Genomic DNA, 24990 nt, shown 5'->3' with positions numbered 1-24990 from the left:
GTCGAAATCGATCCAGCGCCCTGCACTACGACGTCTCTCAGAACGTAAGTAGCCGGATCATTAAACCGTATGTATCATATCACTGCTGCTTGCACCGCATTTTGTTTTGTTCTCTTACTTATCTTCAGCCCATGACCTTTTTCTTCACAATTACTGCTGGTGTGCTGTCTCCATTCGGTCTCTATTCTTTTTACTAACACTGTGTGTCTTTTATGTGCGTTAAAATGAAATGTGCAAATACCTGCTGGTCTCATTTTCGTCATGGCGTTCACAAACGTTTTCGCCGTAGGAAAAGCCTCTTAGAAAGTGTTCCAATCCTTGAACGCCATGTAGTTTGTATATGACCGACCAACATTTTATTGGATGTTCCGAAAGTCAAGTCAGAGAGTTAATGTTTTTATTAATGCGCTACAACATAATAAACTTTATAGCTGGGTGGATAGGAAGTGAAGGGAAAAGTCATTATTTCGAATAAAAGCTTAGCTGAAATGTTAAACGTCTTTCTCTCTTTTCACCTTAATTCTCACTTTCCTCCCTTCCTTTGCGGCGCGGGTCACGTGTCCACAGATCAAGTGCTACAGATACTGTGCCTTTCCTGTGAATCAATTATCATTATTATTATTATTATTATTATTATTATTATTATTATTATTATTATTATTATTATTATTATTATTATTATTATTATTATTATTATTATTATTATTATTATTATTATTATTATTATTATTATTATTAAAACAAACGGGCTGAAAAAGAACAATATTTGTCTGTCATAAATTCGTGACATACAGTGGGTCATTACTGTGGAAACATAGTTTATAAATATATGAACATTGTGTGAGCACCAAGAGCAATCTAGCTTAAATGTATTAAACCATTTTTTACTGTGAACACTGTAGTCGAAAAAGAACAACTTGCTGACCCTGGGCTTTCGTGTTCGTTCTAGCATTTCAGTTAGTCTTCTCACAAAAAAAATAGCTGTCCAGAACCGACCAAATGGTAATTGTTGCTAACGTCCAGCATGCCACTTTTTTATAGTTCAGAAACACGATCAAAATTCTGACGCCTTTCAGTGTGGATACAGTTGGAATCACGTAGTGGAGGTAGTGATTGCTTTTTTTCATTCCTTCTTATGTGCTCAGCTACTGAGGCGGAGTGCCCGGATTCTAACTCAGCATTCGTGCATTGGTAGGACACGAGGTAGCCAAAGCAAGAATCCGCACTCCCCAAATGCGACATTCCTCGTAGCCTGAGCTGCTTCGAGACGTTAAGCTGCAACGTGATGCCGACACCTACTAGTTAGGTAGAAACAAACCTAAGGGTCAGGAAAGCCCGTCAATAAAAGCGCAACACAGGCCCCCTTAAGCGGCAGAAAGCCACCTCCCTCTGGCGAAAACCACAAGAACTCGTACCTCTACTAAGCACCGCGAGATGGCACAATGCATACTCTCCGCAACTGACTTGCAGCGCTACTCGTGAATGTGTTCCTGCCCGGGAACAGACAGCATGAACGGGAAATCCTGTTGACCTCTTCGATAAGTTCAGAATTTATTACTTTATAGGTCGCAATCGCAAAACATACCTCTGATTTAAATTATCACACCACCCTCTTAATGATGGCTGATGCATTGGAAATGGCAGTATTGGTAGATAGATATTCGAAAGCGCTATTAATTCACCTCTCATTCGAACTGAACAGCAAAACTTTTAATACGATATGATAGAAAGGTCAGCGCTTTAAATTATACAAGGCATTATGCTGCGAAATATGCACGTGGTTAAATATCAGCATTTCAATTTTTTCATCAATGAACCTCTCTCGGTGAGAGCGACGCTATGGATATTTCGTGAAAAAAAAAAAAAAAAAAAAAGGCTATAGAAGCAATTCGCTGAAAAGCATTCATATGATTAGAATGGCGAAACAGAGAAGCTTAATATTTTTTATTTATTAAAGCAGGCAACCACAGGTGATGGAAGGTTGGCAGTAATTATATTTTATTAAAAAAATAGTGTCCTCCCAACATGCACAAGCATGCATCCGTCCCCCGCCCTTGAAGGCTGACATTTATTTAAAATACACGATGAAATAGAGCACCAATACAGCATAAACAGGCCAGTTCATGAAGTTCACGTTCAACGCGTTACTTCAAGCAGAGCACAAAAGAAAACTAGGGGAACCCTGCGCAATGTTCCCGAAAAAAATTACATAGAAATAGAAATCATTCCTATGACATTTTGAAAATCGTTCGTTGTTTTTTTTTTTTTTGTTTTTGCATCAACAGTAAATGCTAGAAATTACATGTAGTGGATGCGTTTCCTCTGGTAATTGTCTTATTCCATTAGATGTGTTTAGAAACACTAAGGTTTTCATAAGGCAAGATGCGGAGTCTTTGAGTGCAGTCTTTTGCGCGTAGTTTGTGATTCCTACACCGTGCTTTTTACAACTTCTGAATGTAACCTAGAGTGAAAATAATTTTCACGAGATGGCTACAAGGTTGCTCTTCGTTTCATTGTGGATTGTAAAGACTAGCTTTCTACGCAAAATGCTACCAATGATTAAACGCTGATGTGTCCTATAAAGTGGGGCTCCACAGCAAAGATAGTTCTTTCCTCCTATTATCCCGTTTAATGTATTGCATATATGCTTTGTAAGTTGGTCTTCTCGTTGTTCCCCATACGAGCAGGTAGCACTGAATGCTACTGTGCTAATGAATAGAAATGTTGCTTTTCTGAGGAAGCTGCCAACATTTGTATCAATATGCAAGTCACGCCAATATAACGCGATATTTCTGCCCTGATATATTTACTATTGATAGACCAGCCAAGGTGTTTCGTAAAATAACACACAAAAATTGTACGTTCCTATATCAATGACGCATCCTGCAAGAATTATAGAATTTTTTTTTTTTTGAAATTCTATTATTACCAGGCTGAACGATAACGCATTTTGCTTTATCTTCATTGATTTGCAACGTATTTGCAGTTAGCATTTGCTTTTGATTTTTTGCTAACTTAGGTACAAGTAGACGTTTAAATAACATATGACGTTGATAAATATATAGTTCGCATATTTTGGTCACGATAAAAATTTATTCACATGGTCACTGCACAAGAATATTGCTGATACGAACAGTAAAGATATATTGTCATTTATCTTACTCGTATTGCAGCTGATGGAAAAACAACTGCTTCATAATATTTGGCTCTTCATTGCAGTTGTTGCTGATTTTGTCACGAAAAAAATCATCTTAAATATTGGTGATTTCCAACACCTAGTCGAAACATACAACAGAAATCCACGATGGCTCCCATACAGACTGCTGCTTCTGTAAACAACATGACTACAATCGAGCTTGTGTACATATTTACCTACTAAACTACCTTCGTATTTCGGTGGTAGCAACCTTGTGCGAACCAGTTCTTTATTTCTGGATGTTTTACGTATTGCATAAGAGCCGAGGAAGAAACGGATATCCGTTGAGAACAACGGTGTGAATGTGGAATAGTTAACGGTCGACATACCGTTTTTAGAATAAATTCTGTCAGTGACTTCAAATATGAAGATTAATATAACAAGAGGGAATGAAAAATCTAGATGCCATGGCTCCTTAAATATCTTTCCAGGGGCTCACCTTTTTCTGCCATTTTCAATCCGTAATTTTTAAGACGAAAGCCTTCCTAAGCTTATGCAACGAAATCCCGTCCGCGAGAGGTGTGCGTGAGATCAGTGGTATTCCGCAATATTCTACGAGATTAGTTCTTGTCTATCGTTCGTGCCATCTGCAATGCCACACTTGAACTTGCGCCTAGGAACGCCACACGACAGGAGCGTAGGTGTACCGTCCAAATCCACACTTGCTGGAGAAAGTGTGACAGATACTGCGCCTTTCCTTTCCTGTAAACCAATTATAATTATATGTTGTTGTTGTTGTGACTGTAGGAAGAAGGAAAAGAAAAATTGCCGACGATTACGTTACTTCCTAATGCGAAATTTGAGCGCAGATCATCAGCTGTTTCACGTTTTCGATAGATTGAAACAAAGATTTCGAGCAAGACACGTATGTACAATTACAGATAACTTTTTTTTTAGTTTTTCACACGTATTCCTTCAAGAAACACTCCACTAACAGTTCTTGGCTGTCATGAAAGAAACTTTGTGGTCGGAGAAATTAAGAGAGCAATTATCAGGAGGTTGCGGGAGGCAGCGCGTGGGCCCATAAAGGTAGTGGAGGTCTCCCCTGATGGGGCTGGGGCAGGTAGGTCACCGCCGCTTGCAGCGGGGGTTAGCCTGCCACCTAAATTTTATCTGTTGTAGGCCGTCATTGCACACGCCACCGTTGGTGGTGGACGACGGCTGTTGTTGCGGCGCGTGTCATTCTTTCCCTCTTGCTTTTCTTCCTTCTCTATATTCTCTTCTATCTGCACGAGGCAGCGGAGGTGGCTCAGCTACAGAGCCAGTAGCAGGCCCGTGCATTTTCTTTTCCTTCTTCCTACAGCCACAACAACAACAACATCGCACAGCACATGGACGCCTCTTCGTTTCGCCTCTATCGAAAGAGGATGCCTGGCGTTTACTGTGCCGGAGTACCCGGGTTCGAACCCGACCTCGGCGTCTGCGTTTCGATGGTTTACTGCCGCATCGGGGCCAAATCAGCGCGTGCGCACCGCCCACCATCACATACCTCCAGCCCCGCCCGAAAAGTCATTGTTCTGAGGGAAAAAAAAGGAACCAAGGCTTAGTGTACCAAACTCCATGATCCGAGCGCCCAGCTTCGTGCGCTAGGAAAGCGAAACATATTATGAAAAGCATAAACAGCACGAAGCTGTCTTCAGATAAATAAATAGTGAGCAAAGCGCGATTGCAGAGCTCTGCAATGCATGTAAAAGCTTGAAGCAGCTATTAAGTTGTATACTAATTCAAATCCGTGCAGAATGCTGATTTAATCATGACACATTCAACAGACGTACGAAAGCCTTCCCTCTTCCCACACTCGCGATATAAGCTTAGTGAATCTGCGGCTGACGTATCTTAAAAACCAAAGCTGCAACCCCAAAGCACTGACATCTTCATGAGAAAATCGTGTTTAGAAATGACCTTTACAAAGCCTCATTGGTTTCGTTTTTCATTCAATTTTATCACAGTACAAAGTAGAGCTATGTAAAATTACTTCGTGTGTATCGGGCAATTATTATTGATGACAAGGCAGCAAAGGGTGAAAAATCACGACGTAACGTATGAATGCCTTCGATGATTGCTTACTTGGAGGCCCAGTGCGCTCCAGACCTAGATGCGCTTATACCCATCTGAGCGTCACACGCGTCATCCTCTAATAACGCTTCCGTAGGGATTCCACGTTCATGCCAGGCACGTGCCGTTCGGGAAAGAATCTCGCAAAAGCCGTCAAAGCCGGCGGCACAACAGTGCGCTTTTTTTAAATACTTACTCATTCGCAAAGGATTATCAGCACATGCGGCTGATGAGTTCTGCGATGTTTAGCAAAGAAGTTGTAGCGTGTACCCTCATTAAGCAAACAAGGCACGCAAATACAACTATGCGCCGATGTTTTCTTCTCGTCCCATCGCAGGATTGTACTCCATGAGCTGGTCACAGTCAACGCATAACGCAACAGTTCACACACAAATAAGACCTGAACTGTCAGAAACTAATGGGATTATAATCAGAAGTACATGCCCTTAGATCTCTTTTCGTCTTTTATTAAACTCGGTTCTTTTAAATTACGATTAATTTGACTCTTTTGTGCGCGGAAATCGAAGGGGTCGTCGTGGTTCAGCCATGCCCTTTTGACAAATCCCTATAGCAATCGCATTAGGAACAAACTATGCACGCAGTCACATTCAAGAAAAGCCTTCGAACAGAGTAACTTTTATTTGCTCGGCTTGAGTCTATCTCGGTACTAATCAGCGTCCCATTGCGTTGCGAGCTTCTGGCATAACGACAGACGATCGAAGACAATATCGTATGATGCGGCCAAAGGTGCTTGTGTATCCGAACATATGCAGAATAGTGTCGAATCGGGTGCACAAGGCTTTTCTAGGTCCCCAACACATGCAAGACAAGTAACAGCGCACTGTGAAAGCTCTCTAGGGTGACTCTGAATGACTTTAGCCCCTCGGAGTGACGTCGCGTCGGACGGCATGAGTGAGATTTCTCTCTCCTCTGTGCTCCTCTGCCGCAATCGCACGGGGCGCGGGAGATTTGAATGGCACGGTTTTGGTCGGCGATTTCGCGGTGTTTTTTGCACGATCGAGAAAATAACTTCAAAAATCTACTTCAAATAATCTACTTCAAAAATATGGTCATAAGAACATTTGGAATCCGCCTCAGTGTCCCTTTAGAATGGGCTGTTAATTGTTCCCCGTAATTTATGTTCGTTTTCGTTTTTTGTTTGTTTTTATCATTTAGCGATGGTTTTGCACAACAAGCACAATTCATGTGCGAATATTGAGTCAGATCGACCTAATGCGACTTTTTGCGTCATCCGCCGCTAAACCGAGCCAAAATCAGTTTCATATATAGGTTCACCGGCCGAATTCACTACATTCTAAAGCGACGTCGATAACTTACCCATGTCGCCAAAAATCCTTCGCCGTCATTGTTAGCTTTCAGTGAAAAATTCCTTATAAGCAAAAATTTTTGGAAGAAGTTAAAACGTTCTTTTTGTTACAAATTTCAGTTACAAAAGAAAATTAATTAAGCCGGAAGTAAAATTTTAAATTTCCTTTAGGCATTTTGGTTGTGGGACGAGAACGCTGCTCGTAGGCCACAAAAGCTATTTGGCTCATGCTAAATAAAGGTGGACCTGGCAAATGCGCGGTGCTACTGAGAAGCGACTACGCAATCGCGTTATATTTTAAGGACGAAGCTTAGGCTTGTTCATATTTGAAGCGTTTCACATTGAATTAGGCGCTCCAGCATAGAAGGTCGTACCGATGACACATCGCCTAATCCGCACAGTCTGAAATGGAAGGAGTACGATAGAATCGCTTACAACGTTCAGTAATTTCTGAGCTTTGCAAGGCCTAAGCGCTTCAACACAAGCCCACAAATATCTACAGAAACGACTTTCAATAAACACCGCACACATCATTATATATAAAAACTATGTCCTTGAAGCAAATTGTTTCATTCGTTAAATATTTTACCTCACGCCCATCAGATCCACTCTTGATTGCACCCAAGGCATATAATTGACTTGAAACCTTGGACGCCACAGAAATACTCAGCGCAGCACTGCAACAGTGAACTACTTTTTTTGCCTAACCTAGACCTGAATGCTTGCGAACGTTAGCAAATTCACGACGATGCCCCGATATTGCTTCCACTGATTTCATAGAGAAGTATAATACAAGAATAACGTGCCATTTGTTAACGCGAAATGAGCTCAAGCACTGAAGACTTAGTCATGGTTCCTGCCATGCTGTTAAGGGTAAATGCAATCATTGGCATGTTTTTTTCTTCTTTTTTTTTAGCCTTTGAACATTTATTCAAAGAAACGCTTTTTCTCGAGACGTCCCGAGGTTTCTGTCGCAGTGCATTGGCAGCGGCATGCTGTTGTGTCAGGACGCAAACACCATAAGAAAAGGAATTTATGACGCGATGTCTGCGAGGAACACAAGGCGAGTAGACGTAGCGGCAGGCTACACTGCCGGGTGTACTTTTCAAACTAGCCACTTGCAGAGCAGCCATCACTTTGCACACATCATATAAGTATATGAGTATTTATGAAGATGTCAGATGTGCTCACGCATACCACCTCAGTATTACGTGATTAAGCATGATAAATTATTCGGATGGGAATTCTGGGCTTGGAAGCATGGGTGTTATTTGACTTCAATTGTTTATTGTGTTTTATATAATAAAAAAAAATAGGCTGTGAGCCGTTTGATCGCGGCCTTTTGACACTTGCTGGATTAGAGGACGTTCTGCTTTCATTGTTGTGAACGTGCTTTGCGCTGGTGAACACCTCTAAAGTTTGTTTTATATTTACAAAAATATAATAGAAAGTAGAAGGTTGAAAAATCGGCACCAAACCTTTATTTGGCACAACAGAGAACGCTACGTACTTTGGTCGGTGATTCGGGTATCGAAGGCGGCCGCGATGCTGATTTCTTCTTAGATTCTAAACGCTTATTTTCAACGTAAAAATGATTACAAAACTGCTAAGCCGTTTCTCGGAAACGAAGCTTAAAAATATCATCTCTTGTGCATCTCTTGGTATGAGTAATGCAGTGCGCTTATTATATCCGTCAACTTGTACATACATAACAGCCTAATCATAATTCAATAGCCGCGCGCACTCTTGAATCATCCTTTAGCTTCGCCTAAGTTCTTCCCGCCAAAAACTTCGGGTAAATGATATTTTGTTACTCAGAATTAAAAGGAAGTCGATGCTGAGGTTTATAACAAGCAGCCATCCAAATTCATCGCGGTTTCTTTCCATAGTCTTTACATATTCTACGTTGAAATCCAGCACAACATTGCAGGGTTCATTATTTAGGCAAATAGTAGTATCGCCCCATCAACACTGTAACCACAAATATATGCCTCTTTGTACAATATGACCATGGCACACCTGCCCAATGAAGAAGGCCACGTCGTAGTTCTGGACCCTAATACCGTAGAAAAGTAATTACATAGCTCAACTTACCTCGGCGTTCGGCTCGCGTTTGAATCCCATTAAGTATTTGCGTAGTACGCATATTGTCAAATCATTCTCTTAAAATATTCTAAGCAGACACTTGACATAAGCCGCGTGCTATTGAGGGACGCTAGAAGGACAGCGCCCATGCTGCTGGTCATGCCTTTGACAATGGGAAGTTTTGCGAGCGCCATTTTTTTTTTTTTTTTAAGGTCACAATATTCAAGGCTTTCCCATATGATGTAGGCAGCGGTCCCGTTGCTTCGGCAGCAACAACTGCACATCCCTTCGTCGGAGTCCTTGTCGTATAGTTTGTCTTAAACGGACACTTTAACGACAACTCTATCACAAGTGTAATGTTAGCAAAACCCAACATTATGGCACTGCCTGACTTTGTTGTAACTTGCTCAGTAGCAAAAGAGGTATTTATTGATTAGGTATTTCGATTAGAACTTGAGGAAATTTTTTTGTTTGTTTCGTTTTCTTCCGTTGACACAAACTGTTTTCCCTATCTTGACCAGCGGGTAAATAGAAATCAAGTCGTAAATGTGGGCTCCGTGATTCCTGGAACACAGCGAGCAGTGTGCTCTAGTAGCAGCTGAAATTAAAGCTACCGCTGACCGGAGCCATCGCTTTGTTTCCACTAGCCTTAGATCCCGTTCCCCAGCTCGACAACGAAGTTCTCGCGACGAAAGCTTCATTGCACTTCAATGACATGACCTTCATAGAGAGTGCGTTACTTTGTAAAGCTGAGGGGGCTCGATTAGCCGGATATAAAGAATGTCCGAGAACCGTCGAGGTGACAGTGTCTACAGCAAGCGAAGCTACGGGTACGGCCGCTGACATCACCGGGCAACCATCACGACTGACGAGTAAAGATAGCTAAGTACCGACGTTTTTAAAAAGTAGCAAGAGGGGAGCAATGCACTTTGGGTGAAAATATAAAAAGGGAACACAGGGCCCGTCATGCTTAATTTTTCCCGTTTCCTTGGTGGTTGCGTTCCTTAATATGAACCTACTGAGTTTCATTTCTTTAGACACTCCCTTAGGTGTTTGCGCCTTCAGTGGCTTACTCGAAAGTTCTGTGTCGCTGCTCCGCAGGGCGCATGTGAAGCTAAAGTACATAGCATACCACAAAATAATGCGACAAGTAGCTCTGCGCGTCTACTATGGCGACAACAGAGCAGCCAGCATTGAGAAATTAATATCTTCTGAGATACGCCGCCAAACTTTGATGCTTATTATAGAGGCGAGACATCCACGAGGCCTAACAGCCAGCCAAAACGTTCAGCAAGCTTAGAGGGGAATCGTTTAATGGCAATGACACTTTGGATGCTTAAGAAAAATATTCGGAAAAAGGCGCAGTTACACTGCACAAGCAATAACAAAACGAAATGTTGGAGCGATCGTCGCGGCGCAACACGCTAAAATTCCCTCAGTGCACTGCGCCCTACTAGTTTTGGGTTGACGGCTTTACGATGTCTGTGCACAATGGTATTTATTTATGTCAAAGCGTGGAAATAAAGTATTAAGTGCTACGTATCAAGAAATTGTCCTCGTGGCGCAATGTTAAGGCCCTCGGATGAAGTTCCCTATGTTGGAACAGGGTTAAATCCTGCTACAAGCCGAGACTCTTTCTTTATTTCATGTTATTTTTAAGCATATCTGTGTCATTTTAAAACTTATAGCAATTATTCGAGCCTTCCTTTTCTGTGCAAGCTACCCAGTCGGCAAGTAATGCCGTCCTCTTTGCGTGATAAAAGTTTGCCAGTCTGCCTCAGTTTCGAAACAAAACTTAGTTAAAAATTCAGACATGTAACCTCAATGCATATTAGACGACCCCTGCATTTGCGAGAATGCGTTGTGGGGGCCATACCTGTATTTCCGCTCTCGTTTTTTTCTACCTTTAAGAACTTTTCTTTTTCAGTACGAAAGGTGTTTATGTGATTAGGAACTGGTATTCTATCGATACAAGACAACTTTATTTGTCTGATTAGTCTCCCTTTAATGACGATGTCCGTGCAGTGTTGGTTCTAAGGTCGCGAACTAACGTCTACGTGGCCTTTGATAGCCTACACCCCCCCCCCCCCTCCCCCGCCCCGGGCGAATGAGGCGCGTCTGCTGTTACACGCCTTCCTCTCTTTGCGGAGGTGCTCCTCGCGATTTAACGTGCGCTGACATCGCACAGCAAACGAAGAGGCGTCCGTGTGCTGTGCGATGTCAGCGCACGTTAAACATCCCCAAGTGGTCGAAATTACTCCGTAGCCTTCCACTACGGCTCCTCTTTCTCTCTTTCCACTTTAACTCCCACCTTCCTCCCTTCCCTCACGGCGCGGTTCAGGTGTCCACAGAAAACGAGTGAGACAGTTACCGCACGTTTCCTTTCCAGTGAACCAATTATTATTATTCCAGCTGAGGTTGAAAGTGCGTTCGACGCTGTTATAGTTTTGCATGCTGCTGCTCGCGCCTCGCTGTTAACCCACTCATTGCCTTCGATGCCTGCGTATTCAGGCACCCTGTCGCTTTAATGTTTAGCTTATTGTCAGGTCTTCAAACGTTGCTAATAAACCACCGATTATTTTAGGACATATTGACGAACTCGCGCTGACTAGTCTGCCCACTTTACACGCTCGAGACGAATCCGTGAAGAGGTAGTCTGGGTCTAGAGTCTGTTTAGGAAGTCTTTGCAGGAATTACTATGCAGCTTTTAAGAAGGTTCTAAATTCTACTTCCGCAGTGTCGACGTCATCGAAATTGGGGAGTGTGGCCTTATTCACAGCGCAATAGGGGACATCGGCCCATGGTACCATACGGACGTACATGGGATCTCCAATCTCTTTAGTATTAATGACACCTGTTGTGGGAGGTATCGTCTCTGCCATGTAAATATATATACGATTGTGGAAGTAGCCGTTGACTTGCTCGCTATGTTGCGGTTGTGCGCCTCAGAAAAGCGCTTGTGTAGCGCCGGCTTGCCACAGCGAGGAGTCGTATTTCGTGGCGATAGTCTGCCATCTGGGACCAACATTAGGGGCCCAAGAAGGATGAACAGAGCTCTTTTTTTTTTTTTTTTCGCAGTCACAACATTTCTTTTGGAGATCATGTTTGTGTGAAGTTCAATTAGTGGTATTAGTGGTTAAACTACATAAGTGATTCTTTGTTGTTTTCTATGCATGATTTGCACAGTATTACGTCGTTTTAAATGCATGCGATAAAGCATGCCGAGATTATTTATAACAAAATTAAGTCTAATTACCTTTGGTCCTGAAGCCTTTATTCGCTATATTTCTGCGACAGGTATCTACATTACGCATCAGTTAACAATTTTACCTCCAAAGCTATACCCTTGAAATATGAAATGATTTATGGTCTGATGCCGGGGGCTCTGCGTTTTTGCATCTACTTTGTATTTTCCACTCATGTATGTCATTTTGCAATCCCTCATGTACCTTTGCCGTAAAAAAAAAAAAAAAAAAAAAATTACCATGACTGAAGTACTGTTCAGTAACATCGTAATCCTATGAATTATTGATGCATGATTTGAGAATGCAAATGAACATTAATAAGCATATATTAAAGAGCACCTAACCACCCTCCTGTCAGCTGTTTCAGTAATGTTCCTTTAGAGTCTGTGTGTCACCCTAGAGGCATTTTTTTTTATGGCGAACGCGCTGCAGGCAACCTGAATTACTTCGTCGATACTAATTTTATGATCGATAACGCTTACCGCGCGTTCGGATACTTAAGGTGTAGGTTTGGGTAAAAAAAATATTGCTTTAAACTAGGGCTATGGGAAAGTTCGCTTCCTTCCAAACTCGAATACGGGTAGTTTATTTGAGAACGCAGTCAAGACTGCTTTACTCGCCCTCTACAAATGCTGCAAAAGTTACGCTTCTTCATTTTAGCCTGATTTATAATTACTCTTATTAGTTAAGTTCGTTTCATGCTGCCGTAGAACAGTCACCATACACTCAACTCCATTATTAGCCTTTTAACTCACTTCCCTGTGTAAATTCACGTAGCTTTCTTGTTTCCGCTATGCTTCACAATTCAACAGTGAACTTATCTGCAGCATGGCTTTTGTTTTGGTATACCTCACACTTACGTTGTCTGTATTGCATCCTAAGGGACTGACGCTTGTTGCCAATGAATTCCACCACTTCCATCAAGAGCGTGGAATCACCTTTCCCTACCAAGGGCAGTCATTTAGTATCACCACCTCCTCTTCCAGAATGCCTTATTAATATTTCGTACTGAAGCAACCATTATATTTCATTATTTTAGGCTCCACTATGTACTTGTATTTACCTTAATTACTGCAACCATTCCATCTCTGACATCATCTCCCCCTGAGGCTACTCTGCCTAAATGAAAGGGTTCTGCTAACATTGCTGCCGTTACGTGCCTTCGAAGTGTCGTTATGGCGTTTACGACTGAATTTATGGCTATAAGTATGCAGAGTATGATTTCGATCGCGCGCTGTGGTCATACAGAATGACTAATCATGGAGACTCGGGTAATTTTATTCGAACCAAATTAACAACATGCAGATAACCTGCCACTTTTACGAGATCGTTTACGTGCGTTCCTCATCCAAGACTGCTTCTGAGCCTTGGTACGCTCTTGTCAACGGCACACCGGCACGCCAAGCATTAATGTTTTCCGGAGTCATGCTCCTGCAACAGGGCCACCCTCAACATTTAAGAGGAGTGAGAGAGAGTGAGTGAATATATATATATATATATATATATATATATATATATATATATATATATATATATATATATATATATATATATATATATATATATATATATATATATATATATATATATATATATATATATATACATATATATATATATATATATATATATATATATATATATATATATATATATATATTCAGAGAGAGAGATAGAGAGAGTGAGCGAGAGAGTCTCCTCTTTGGCTGAACGAGCAACCACGCGCTCAGTGATGATAGCGCACGCAAAAGTGGCCGACATGTTTACTGCTGTCAAACGACGCTCCAAAGTTAGGTCAAGATTAGTGCATAGCACAGGCTCTTTCCAGAGCAGCTTCTGTTTCTTGGCTTGTCCACCCTCAGCGACTGAGACTGATTCCGATGTCTGGGATGTTACAAGTAGACTGAAGTGTTACACGGGTACTTACACGAATGGCGTCGACGTAAAGTCTCGGCGAAGAAACATGAAGAGGAAACGCAGCTGTCTTGTTACAGGCTGCGTTTAAGTAGAGGTGCTGGCTTTTAGTAACATTTGCCGTTCGCACTTGTGTCAACATTCCGAGGAACCCATGCGTTGGGTGTGACGGCGTGGAGCTGTGATTTTCTTGTCTTACGCGTCGTTTCACTATCCTCCTAAACCATGGCCTGCCAGAATCAAGAGAGCTGCGAGGCGAAAGTGATTCACATCTGACAATCTGTGGAAAAGCGCAAGCAAGAGTTGTCTCACGTTTTCCGGGGCAAGAGTTCGAGAGAACCATGCGTCAGCAGGGGAAATAATTGTATCTCAGGGAATAAAAAAAGAACAGTGGTAATTGTTCCCCTTCTGTGTACTAACGCGCGCTGCTCGTCTGAGCAGAGAGTCATTAGCCTGCCCTAGGGAAAAAGCTGTTTGCTGTACAAGTTCCAAGAGGGAGCATACGCTGATTCTGTGTGCAGGGACGATTGCGTGCACTCCGGTGTTCTAAATACTGGAGACCATTTAGTTAAAGTAAGCTGTAGAGGCCGTGTTACTTTTCCTGTCTGTGGCATACGCAGTATGGACAGTGGGAATATACGAATGTATACCAAGTGTGCCAGCTTTATGCAACCAAGCTTTAAACGAGCATGTGGTGTCTTGGAACAAGGAACCTGCGAGCTTTCAGAGTGTCCTGTCGTAATCTGCAGCAATATTTCTTCTGGAAAAGTTGATTAATTAGTAAACATTATTTACCTAACATTTCAAAATTAGCTTCCTGAATAATGCTTTATTGAAAACGTTGTACATAATCTAGACGGAAAACAGTCAGCTGCCATGGCTTCATCAAGGTACGATTTTAAAGCAGGCTATCACGTGACCAATCTAATCACTCACATCTCTGGCCCAATGCGCATCCTAAAATACATCAGAAAAGAGGGATGTTCTTTTTTTTTTTTTTTGTCTTCGAGCCGCTCCTCGAGAGTCTAGAGTACAGCATGTCGACGCTAGGGAAATTATATAAGGCGAACTACCGTATAACGTCCGTTAAAAAAGACGTTCGCTGATGTAAACACTTGTGACAGTCGTTGCTTTTTTAAGAGATACTACAACTTTTATATTGCGACGTTGTTTATTAAGCTAATAATCAAAAAGTTAGCTAATCAGTCATTACTGTCCAGCAAATTATGGAGAACAAAATACTGCAGAACAGAATACGTGGCTCTCAAGCACACTCTGTTGGTTTCATTGAACTAGGACAGACCATCAATTTTAAAACTTTGGTTACGTTTTACTCAGATATTTATTTATTTAAAGTTATATATTCTTATGACTTCAATGAATTAAAGAAGTACATTCTTTGTAAAGTAGTAAGCGCATAAAATTGCGGCGAAGTTTATTTCTTGCTGATAAGAAACATCCGTGCTCACTTGGTAACCTGCTCAGTTCAAATTCTTTGGGTGGCTTTAAAAAATATACATATATTGAACATGGTTTTGTTTGCGCTGTGTTTATTAAATTTGTTTTAGCTGGGCAGAAAGCAACATGCAGCGAGAAAACTTCAGAGTAACGGCGACAGCCTTGCTCATGTAAGGTAACGCGATCAAACTTAAGCTAGCGTACCGAAAGTATGCATAAACTCTGCCTTGTATATTTCGTCGTGAACAGCCTCTCTGGACATAGAAATTAAGTTTCATTGTAACTTAAACGCTGAATATGTTATCAAATAGAAACGAGTATTAGCACTGACCGATTATATGTATATATTATTGATTTATATCCTTTGTAGGGCTATCACATTTCTCAACATTCATGTAATGCTAGTTAATAGCGCTATACCGAATGCTCGGTAAGTCAAAGATGCAACCTTTGAACGTTCCAAGGCCCGCTATGATATTATAGACTCATGGCTGCGAAAATATGAACTAGTGCATTTTGTCTTCTTCCTTTTACAGCACGCATTGTAATTTTCAAGCCGAGTTCTTCTAATCACTGCTTTTAGAGCCTAAGTTCGTCAGCTCAGGGTGAAATATTGGATTTATCCTCGCTCTGTCCTAATGCCCTTGACCAAACTGAGTTCAGTTGTCCACCGTAAAGTGAGACAGGTAGTGCGCCTTTCCTTCCTCAAGAGCCGATTTAAACTAGTATATGAAAACAAAATCGCTGAAAAAAAAAACGCGTTATGCTTAAACGTTATCTGTGCTTAAATGACGATCACGAGAAAGGATAGGACAGGAGGGAGAATAGGACAGAAGCGCAATTTTCAACTTTATTAACTGAAAATGGGTCAACAAGGGCGCGCGTATATATCCGCTGGTACCGGTAATCAGACTGCATGACGATAAATGAACCAGTAACAAAACATCAGACAACACGAGGAAAAGTCATATCAACGCCTGTCGAAGTTAGATGAAGGCATATTCCCACTGGCTGAAAAAATTGATAACAAAATGAAAAACATGGAAACAACACAAGAAAAAAATAAGGAACACAACGTTAAAAAAAGAAGTGTGATAGGTGACAATGTATTAAAAACCGTGTAAATGGTGGCAAAGGGCACGAGTACAAGCTAAAACTTGGAGCAGTTTTTAATTTATTCTCACCTGTAATACTTCTTTTTTCATGCTGTTTTTCATAGTTCTGCTCATGTTGTTTTCATATTTGTCATGTTATTATCCATATTTTTCAGTCGATATGAATGTGCCTTTTCCAAAGCTCTACACGTGTGATATGTCTTCTTTTCCTCCTGTTGTTTCGTTATTGGTTCAGGCACTGACATGCAGCTATCATCATATTGCTATTACCGAATTGAAGTCATGATATATGAGTCGGGAGTATATAGAGCGAATCAATTTATTCAGACGCTGTTCTCGCTGTGCTGAAGCGGAAAAAAGAATCGAGGGTAGAAAGAAGGCAGGAAGTGGTAGTTGTCGACGAAGGGAAATAAATGAGCAAAGTTCGAAGGCGAGCCTCAGTCCATTGTCCAACCGAGAAGATGATTTGCCCAGAAGGAGACAGGCCTTTTGTCGAAACGCTGACTAGCCGAGTAGGGCTAGTCTTAAAAACAAAAAGCATTTAATTTGACAGGACAAATAGGCTAATCCGAAACAGACAGTGTTCGACTAAGGCGTGGGTGTCTGAAATGGTTGATCTCGTTTAGCAAGAGGACACAGGAAGCCAAGTGGAAACGGAGAGTGCGCCACTCCGTTAGCACACAGCGTGTCTTCGTCGAATGCGCAGGCGCGAAGAAAAGGCTGGCTAGTACTCTGACACGATTCTCTCGTTAAGCGCTTTTCGCGGAACAACTGCGTGGTCGGTTTGTTTACCGGCAGCAAAGCTCCAAGGACAAGGAAACTGAGACGCGGAAGGAGATACAGCACGCCGTCAGGACTCAGCGCGGTCGGAAGGAAACCTTAGCAGCGACAGCAACGACGTATCAGGGAAGCGTCTCTGCTACCCCTAGCCTGACGCCAATTTCTATGGTCCCCAAGCTTTCTCTTTGCTGTTCCGCTTTAGCACTCATGGCAGGACGGGCATGGTCGTAAAACCCTTCGGATATACATACTTGGGGAAGTTTAAACGGTGAGAGTGACTCAAGGCCCACTTCTTTCCGCTTGCCGTGAACATGCTTAAATACACATTTGCAAATAGAGAAATTATTATTATTATTATTATTATTATTATTATTATTATTATTATTATTATTATTATTATTATTATTATTATTATTATTATTATTATTATTATTATTATTATTATTATTATTATTATTATTATTATTATTATTATTATTATGACGTTTCCTCCATCATCAAGAACTCCTCGTTTCTTCTTTATGCTGACGATATGAAAATATTCAAGGTCGTACATTCTTTTCAAGACTGCTTATTGTTTCAATCGGATATATCTGCTTTTTCTGATTGGCGTGCGAAGAATCGACTTACCCTCAATACTTCCAAAACTAGGGTTGTCTCATTTACTCGTAAAACGCACAGCTTTCTGTACCATTATTCTGTGAATTCTGTGCTGTTGGACAGGGTTGATGAAATTAATGACCTTGGTGTACTTTTTGACCGCACCCTCAGCTTCTCCTCTCCTACTAAACGCATTGCTCAGCGGGCTATGCGGACACTCGGATTCGTCTGCAGACTTTCGAGAGAGTTCCGTACTCACTTCCATTCCTAAAGCTGTACCTGTTCATATGCTTGCCGCTTTTGGAGTACGCGTCGGTCGTTTGTAATGGCACTTGTAAATCGAACTGCAACAAGGTTGACAGAGTGCAGCAAAAAATTTTACGGATATTTCGATATCGCTTTCCTTGCCCAACTTCATCCTCTCGCTTCACCAAGAGTACCCCACTGAATCTTCCTTTTCTTAACTGCCGTCGTGTCAGAGTAGATATAATTTTTCTGTACAAGCTCCTTCATGGCCACAATATGTGCCCTCAACTGTTAAAGTATATCCTTCTGCGCGTTCCGCGAAAGAGCATGAGGGAATTCAGGCCGTTTCAAGTTTCTTCGTTTCTTCATTCCCATTGCCTTCTTGACAGATGCAGATGTTGTTTCACTCTTTTTGTATTCACCTTGACACCTTCCAAAACTCGCTCTCTTCATTTATATTGGACGTTCATAGTTTTGTATTTTAAACTGTATTTATTACATATAGCTTCCACTTTCTCACTCCTAAGTATTGTATTTGATTTACTTCACGTTTTGCTTTTCCTCCTGTTAAATGCTGTTTAAAGTATCTTATACTGCATTTTATCGGTTTCTTATTTATATTTTAACTTTAAACTTTATTTTCGAATCTTACTGTCCCGTGTTCAATTCTATTTCTTTATTGTATTTTCCTGTATTTCTAGCCTGTGTTTTAAGTAACACGCGCGTGTTGCGCCTGGAATGGTTGTTCATTTTATGTATAATTCTATTACTATTGTCAATGTCAGTTACTTGTATTTTTTATCTATCTATAGTTTTTTTTTTCGTGATGTGCTCTACAGTTCTTTGACTGTGTATACAAGACATGCTACTCATTGATTTCTTTCTTTCCGCGACAATTTTCGTCTCAGTTTCATTTCATGTGTTATTTGTTCCTTCTTTTGTGTTCTACCTATGTATGTAAAACTAGTGTGTGCATTTTCAGTTTTTTTTTTTTGTGCTGCAGCACAAAGACCACATGGTTGTTCCTTCGCACATTAATTAAAGATTGATTGATTGATTGATTGATTGATTGATCGTGTCATCCCATGTAACCTTCCATTTTGTCTCGTGCATCATGCTGCTTTAAGATGGGCCATATATTGCAAGAATATCAAGCCGCACGGTGCGGCTCAGAAGCCAGCTCCTTAGCTCCAATCTTTAGACATATCGTGTACATGCAAAGGCCAAACAGGTCGATGTGCAATTGTAAGGCTCAAGGAACATTTGAATTCCTCGAAATAGACGTCGTAAAATCTGTCTAAGCGCTGGTTTACGTGTACTTTCTGCCCATTTCCGACAAATAAATGTTTTCTGATCACAATTGTCGGTTCACTACAGAAATAGCACATGTCTTTCGTAAAATTAGCAAAGGCACTCTGTACGTTAGGTGGCAATCCGTTGCCTCACAGTCCAGCGAAAGTAAGCAATCAATACCATGTTTCTCTACACCTTCTTGCCTTGCCGTTTGCTGCGATTGTGATAAATATGAAAGTATTTTCAGCTCTTCATAGGACGCTCTTTTAAAGACTCGCTAAAAATATACTACAAACTGCAGCTTATAACCACCGCCGCTTATTTCACTTGTTGTTTCGCAGTGAATTTTTATGCCATCTTTCCAAGCATAACTAAATCACTTTCTCTTCATTGCTTGTATCGCAGGCAATTAATCTGGACTAAGCACCTCAAGGAGGCCCTTCTGCTTTTTTAGAATGACAGCGCCCGAGTCTTTGGATATGAAAACAACCCATCGTGCATGCTTGCGAACATATGTATAAAACCAAACGCACACGCAAATAATCGCATTACTGGGCGTTCAAGCAAAAGGAAAAAATAATTTTTACGTCCGTCTGGCGTTGCTTCCAGTGAGAACGAGCTAGCAACGTTGACCGCTTTTGCGACAAAACGTATATAAAAGTCCCTTTTACGCTGGACTGCCCACATGGGGCACCCACTATACCGACCCACGCGGGCCTCTGTTAGTCCAAGGCCATAGCCATAGGCAAAGACGAGAGCTCGGCTCATTGCGCAGCCAGGCGAGCGAGCTCACTGAGACGCTTCGCTCCGTCAGCACTTTATGAGTGGCTCTCCCGAGAAAACTTTGCCCCTTCGAATCGCTGGCGAAACAAATGAGAAAAAAAAAAATCTGCTCTTTTCCTTTTGCATCATTCGTTTCAGAAGCGGCCACAACTGCGCGTTGCTCCGAGAAAAACAAAGCGAGCATTGTAGCAGTGGCTCTTTAGCAATAAACGCGATAAGCTGGACTTTACTTCGTGCTTAGTTTCTTTTTGTTCAATACAAGGGATTCTTCGGATCTTGAGTTCCTTTGTTCTGGAGGCGGGAGCATGCGCAACGGGTCACTGAGCCTAGGGAAGAGACGCCGCCATTGTTTTCCGTCCTTTCTTCCCCCGGACCCTCCAACAGCGGTCAAGTGCGCTTCCCTCTTAGGCTGATTGCCGGATATCAGCCGGCTCAGGCTTGGCCGGATTGATCTAGGCGGCGTGTAGGATCTTGCTCGCTTAGCGAATTGGTATCTACGAAGAACTGATAACGAACCTTGACCTGCTTCGGCTGTTCAAAGCTGGTCGCATTCAAACTGCTGAGCACATTTACACTGGCGCAGCAAAATGCAAATAAATTAGGGTAAATTTTTAACACCTCATGCCAATTAGTAACGAGGTATCTCTTGCTGAGGCGCCACGAGAAACCTGTTCAGTGCTTCATTTTTTTGTTAAATGACCTTGCGGCCAGGCGAGACATATGAGCGCTAACAGCACAGGGTAAAACATAATCTAGGCGCTAGAAGGCTATAAGTGACGTAATTAAGATAGGCTTGATACAGCGAAAAATTTCCCTCTAGAGTATCCTTCATTAGAATCACTTGTGCTTTGATTCTTAGGCGAACATAGGCTTGCGCTACTATTGATTTGTGAAACCCATCTTCAACCGTCAAGCTCAACTGTACTGCAGCTCAACTTTATCTGGAGAAGAGGTTTACTAGACTATATTTCATTATAGTCGAAAAATCTACTAATAGTAAATATACTCAGAGTAGAGTGAGAATTTTGTGTAGTTCCCATCGAAATGTATGCTACAGAATTGCAGACCACACGAAAGTACTACAGGAAAGAACTACAGAGCAACAAAAAGTAGTGCATAACATTAGAAAGTCTGATGTAGCGGCGCAAAATATTAAACCATATTTTTTATGCACTCTGTTGCTTTTCGACTCGAATGAGTAAAGTAATTATCACCTCTCGACAATTACGTAACTTCACGTTTTTTTTTTTATTAGACACGGTGGTACAATAAATAAACCGCCGAGGTTCCCGAACAAATAAACATAGCTATCAACATTCCGCCTATTTTAAAACCTTCAAAGAAGCATTACTGTCTGTTCTCTTCACTCTATATATTTAGCTAATAACAGACATCCTTACATCGAATACAGCACAGATTACTGAAGCCAGAGGAGATAAGGGGGGGGGGGGGGGGGATATAGGGAGAGGAAACAGAGGGTAGGGACATACTTGAAACATATCATAGTACGACAACATTCATGCTGTGGTCGTAAGCATCTCAGTAAATTTCAGCAGCAATATGAAAAGCAAGCTTTCTGCTTACGCAATTTTATGTCTTCACAAAACGACTAACACTTACCTGGAATTTCTGTCCCATAGGCTTCATAATAATCGAACTAACGGGGTTTCAAGTGACGCTGAATAAGTACTTCCTTTCTTTAACAAAATTTTCTCCCACCTTCGAACTGGGTAGAACACTGCTCATCTGTATCCGCCGATGTTCTGAACAATTTGAACTGCAATCCTCTGCACAGAAAAAGACATTCCACACTAGCATCATTATGTGATTTTTTTCCTGAGAGTAAAGATGGAAACAGACGTACGATGCAACGCTCCAGTGATTGTAACTACTTGCTCTCGTGCCAAGCATCACCCATCTCTAGCGGAGCTACGAACGCTCCATAACGCCGTGTTGGTAGTAAGCACGAATGCCGGATATAATACGAAGAAATGTTAACTTGTTCATACCGGATGCATTTCCGGCCCGGTGTCTGCAAGCTCTAGATAGTGGTGCACTCTTCTCTGCCCTTTTCACAGGCCGAACTTACGGTAATGAATCGTATCTCATGGTGTTCCGGCACGCGTAATATGTCAAATCACTCGCTCTAAAGGCAGTTATAGCACGCTCGCAGAAACAGGCAATTCCTTATTTGGTTCTGGAGTGACATGAAAGCATCAAAAAATGATCAAGACCGTTTCGAAAAACTTATTGATAACGAACCGCACTTGCTTTGTCCACATTCGTAATGCTACCTGCTATATTGAGCTACACTACCTCTTAGCTAAAAAATAAACAATTTTAAAAATAATCCCTAAAGGAGAGGCTCATTCAAGTGGTTTTCGACTTTTTGCTTCATATGAGGTTGTAGCTCAAGCTTTAGTAAGTCTTCTCCCTCCTGAGAGTAGAGGGAAGAAAACGCTCAATGCAAGCGTTGAGATGTCGTGCTCGAAATTATCTAAAGGTATTCGTCGAGAGCTCATCTTCCGCCCTTACAGTGTTAACCAGGGTGCGTGCAAAGGCTCGCGCCTCATGCCTCTTATAGAAATTGCCATGTCCCAGAAATAACGTTCTATTTTCTTTTGGGAGACTGGCAGAGGTGATTGGCTGATATACTGTCTGGATACGTTCTAAGAGTATCGTACAGAAGGGGTCACTAGTTTTAGAAGCAGCCAATTACACCAATTAGAAGCAGCAGCTGCTCACAGCCTTGCTATCCGGTCATCAACATTTAAGTTAATCAGAATAGCATACTACACACCTTAAATGGTTTTCTCGACGAGAGCTGCCTTAGACAAGCTTACGCTGATTTCCTTAGCTGTTTACAATAGGCAATACAGTAGTCGAAATGATATAGTTAAAAATTTTACTGTCTGCAGGACATCTTAAATTCCAACTTTTATAACGCGTTCTCAAGAAAATGTTGTCCGGTCTTGACGAAGTACAGTTTTGTACTATGAAAAGTTTCAACGGGATAACAAAGTTGATGTTCCTAAGAAATATTTCTATTTTACTAAATGTGTATACAAATTATCGGAATTCAACGTACTTAAATAAAGTAGGACGTGCGAAGGATTTTACATACAGATGGAAGTTGGGTGAGACGATGGCGTGCAATGCATAGCCAAAGTGTGTGTCGCCTGCGGCGATAGCTACGACGTTCAGTACTCGATTTCAAGGAGAAATCCGCTTCACTTCGACGTTGCTTTTTTATGGGACCCTTGGCAAACTGCACTCAGCAATAGAATTAAAAACATCCAAAATAAAGCAGCAAGGTTTGTGCTTTGTCGGTACTCGAGAACAGATAGCTGCACCGTCATGACAAATGAATTAGGATGTGAAACCCTCTCCTCTCGAAGAAGGAAATTACGTCTGAAACTCTTGTATCAAATATACCACAACAAAACAGACATTCCAAAAGAAATATACTTACATAGGCCTCATTATGTTTCTGCTCGCACAGATCATTGTTTCAAAATTTTGGAATACCGTGCCAGAACTAACATGTATGCCAGTTCCTTTTTTTTCGATCCATCAGTGAATGGAATCGGCTTTCAGATCATCAAGTGTGCTCCATAAACGAAGATGTGTTTTTTTTTTCTCAACTCTGTAACCCCCCTGTTCTAGCGCCCTCTGGCTAAGCGGGGTAATCATTGAATAAAGAATAAAGTATAAGAGCTCGGCATATGTGCAAGTCACAACACTGTTGGTTAGTTTTGACCATGTGAAGTTGTGCTTTTCCACTAACATTATCCACGGGATGACCTGATTAAACATCTGATACCGCGCCAAACCACTGTTTGCATTAACCTTAGCCGGAAACTCGGACTGTGACGTCACGATATAGCGGGTCAATCACTGCTGTCGCAGAAAATGAAAGGATATAATCGAGAGTTTGATTCGGTGTATGTCTGTTTGCTTGTTATTGTTCTCGTCAGTGAGATTCCTTATGAAGCTGTATACTATCGACCGAGTCTAGACATTGCTATGCAAAGTGATGCTACCGCTCGTGCAAGAACTTTATAAAATGCATTGACATTAAATCCACCCTATTCGTCTTACTTCATTTAAACTTCCCTGCGTGCCTATCACAGTATGGCTCACAAAGAATATCCCATTTAGATATATTACAGGTCACGACGCTCTGCTTGGCACTACCTCGTTTACTTAGATATTTAGCCTTTTTACTATTGTTCTACCTTATACATATTTACTGTAATTTTGTTTACCATCAGCTACCATCATGCCGGTTTCTGAAATCTTGTCTTACGTAAATGGTATAAATATTCACCTAAAGTTCGAAGCAGTGACGAGTGCATCTTCATGGTTTATGGAGCCTCGGTCAGGAGCGGTAGCCCCTCGCAGTGACGAGCGCATCTTCATGGTTGGTGGAGCCTCGGTCAGGGGCGGCAGCCCTTCCGAAACAGAGGCCGCTGTTATCGATTTAGCAGTTCGCAGGCGGCATTCTGCAGTTTCCCTAAAAAGAGGACCATTCCGCTGGCAGCGCTCATGACTGAGAACACCAAGCACGTATGCGTAGTAGAAATTGAAGGCCTTGTTTGAATGTTCAAAACAACGCAGTGTTTACACATTTCGCACCCCAAAGCATTATTTGCCCCCCCCCCCCCCCCCTTCCCCTTCCCCTTCGAAGAGCTAAGACACTTGTTTGGGCATTCAGAACAACATCGTATTTACACATTTAAGAGCAAGAATTTCGCACCCTGAAGCCTCATGTTTACCCCGATGAGCTGGTACACTCAAAATGGCCATTACATAAGGAGACATAATTCATGTTCACAGACTTGAACATAGGAGGCATTCCCCTCCTTCCTAAGGCTTCAGTGATAAACAGGA

The 24990-nt window shown here is 41.6% G+C and overlaps 1 protein-coding gene across 1 annotated transcript in view; it reads left to right on the top strand.

The window, feature by feature from the left end:
* Nucleotides 1-24990, top strand: part of LOC146186004 (thrombospondin type-1 domain-containing protein 7A-like) — a 330413-nt gene that overhangs the window by 165896 nt on the left and 139527 nt on the right. The gene's annotated exons all lie outside the window — the stretch shown is intronic.

This window comes from Amblyomma maculatum, chromosome 6 (genome assembly GCF_055883805.1).
Source record: "Amblyomma maculatum isolate TAMU_Amacu chromosome 6, ASM5588380v1, whole genome shotgun sequence".
Lineage (NCBI taxonomy): Eukaryota > Metazoa > Arthropoda > Arachnida > Ixodida > Ixodidae > Amblyomma > Amblyomma maculatum.
The sequence above is the reverse complement of the archived record's forward strand: the minus strand, read 5'-3'. Positions and strand labels throughout refer to the sequence as shown.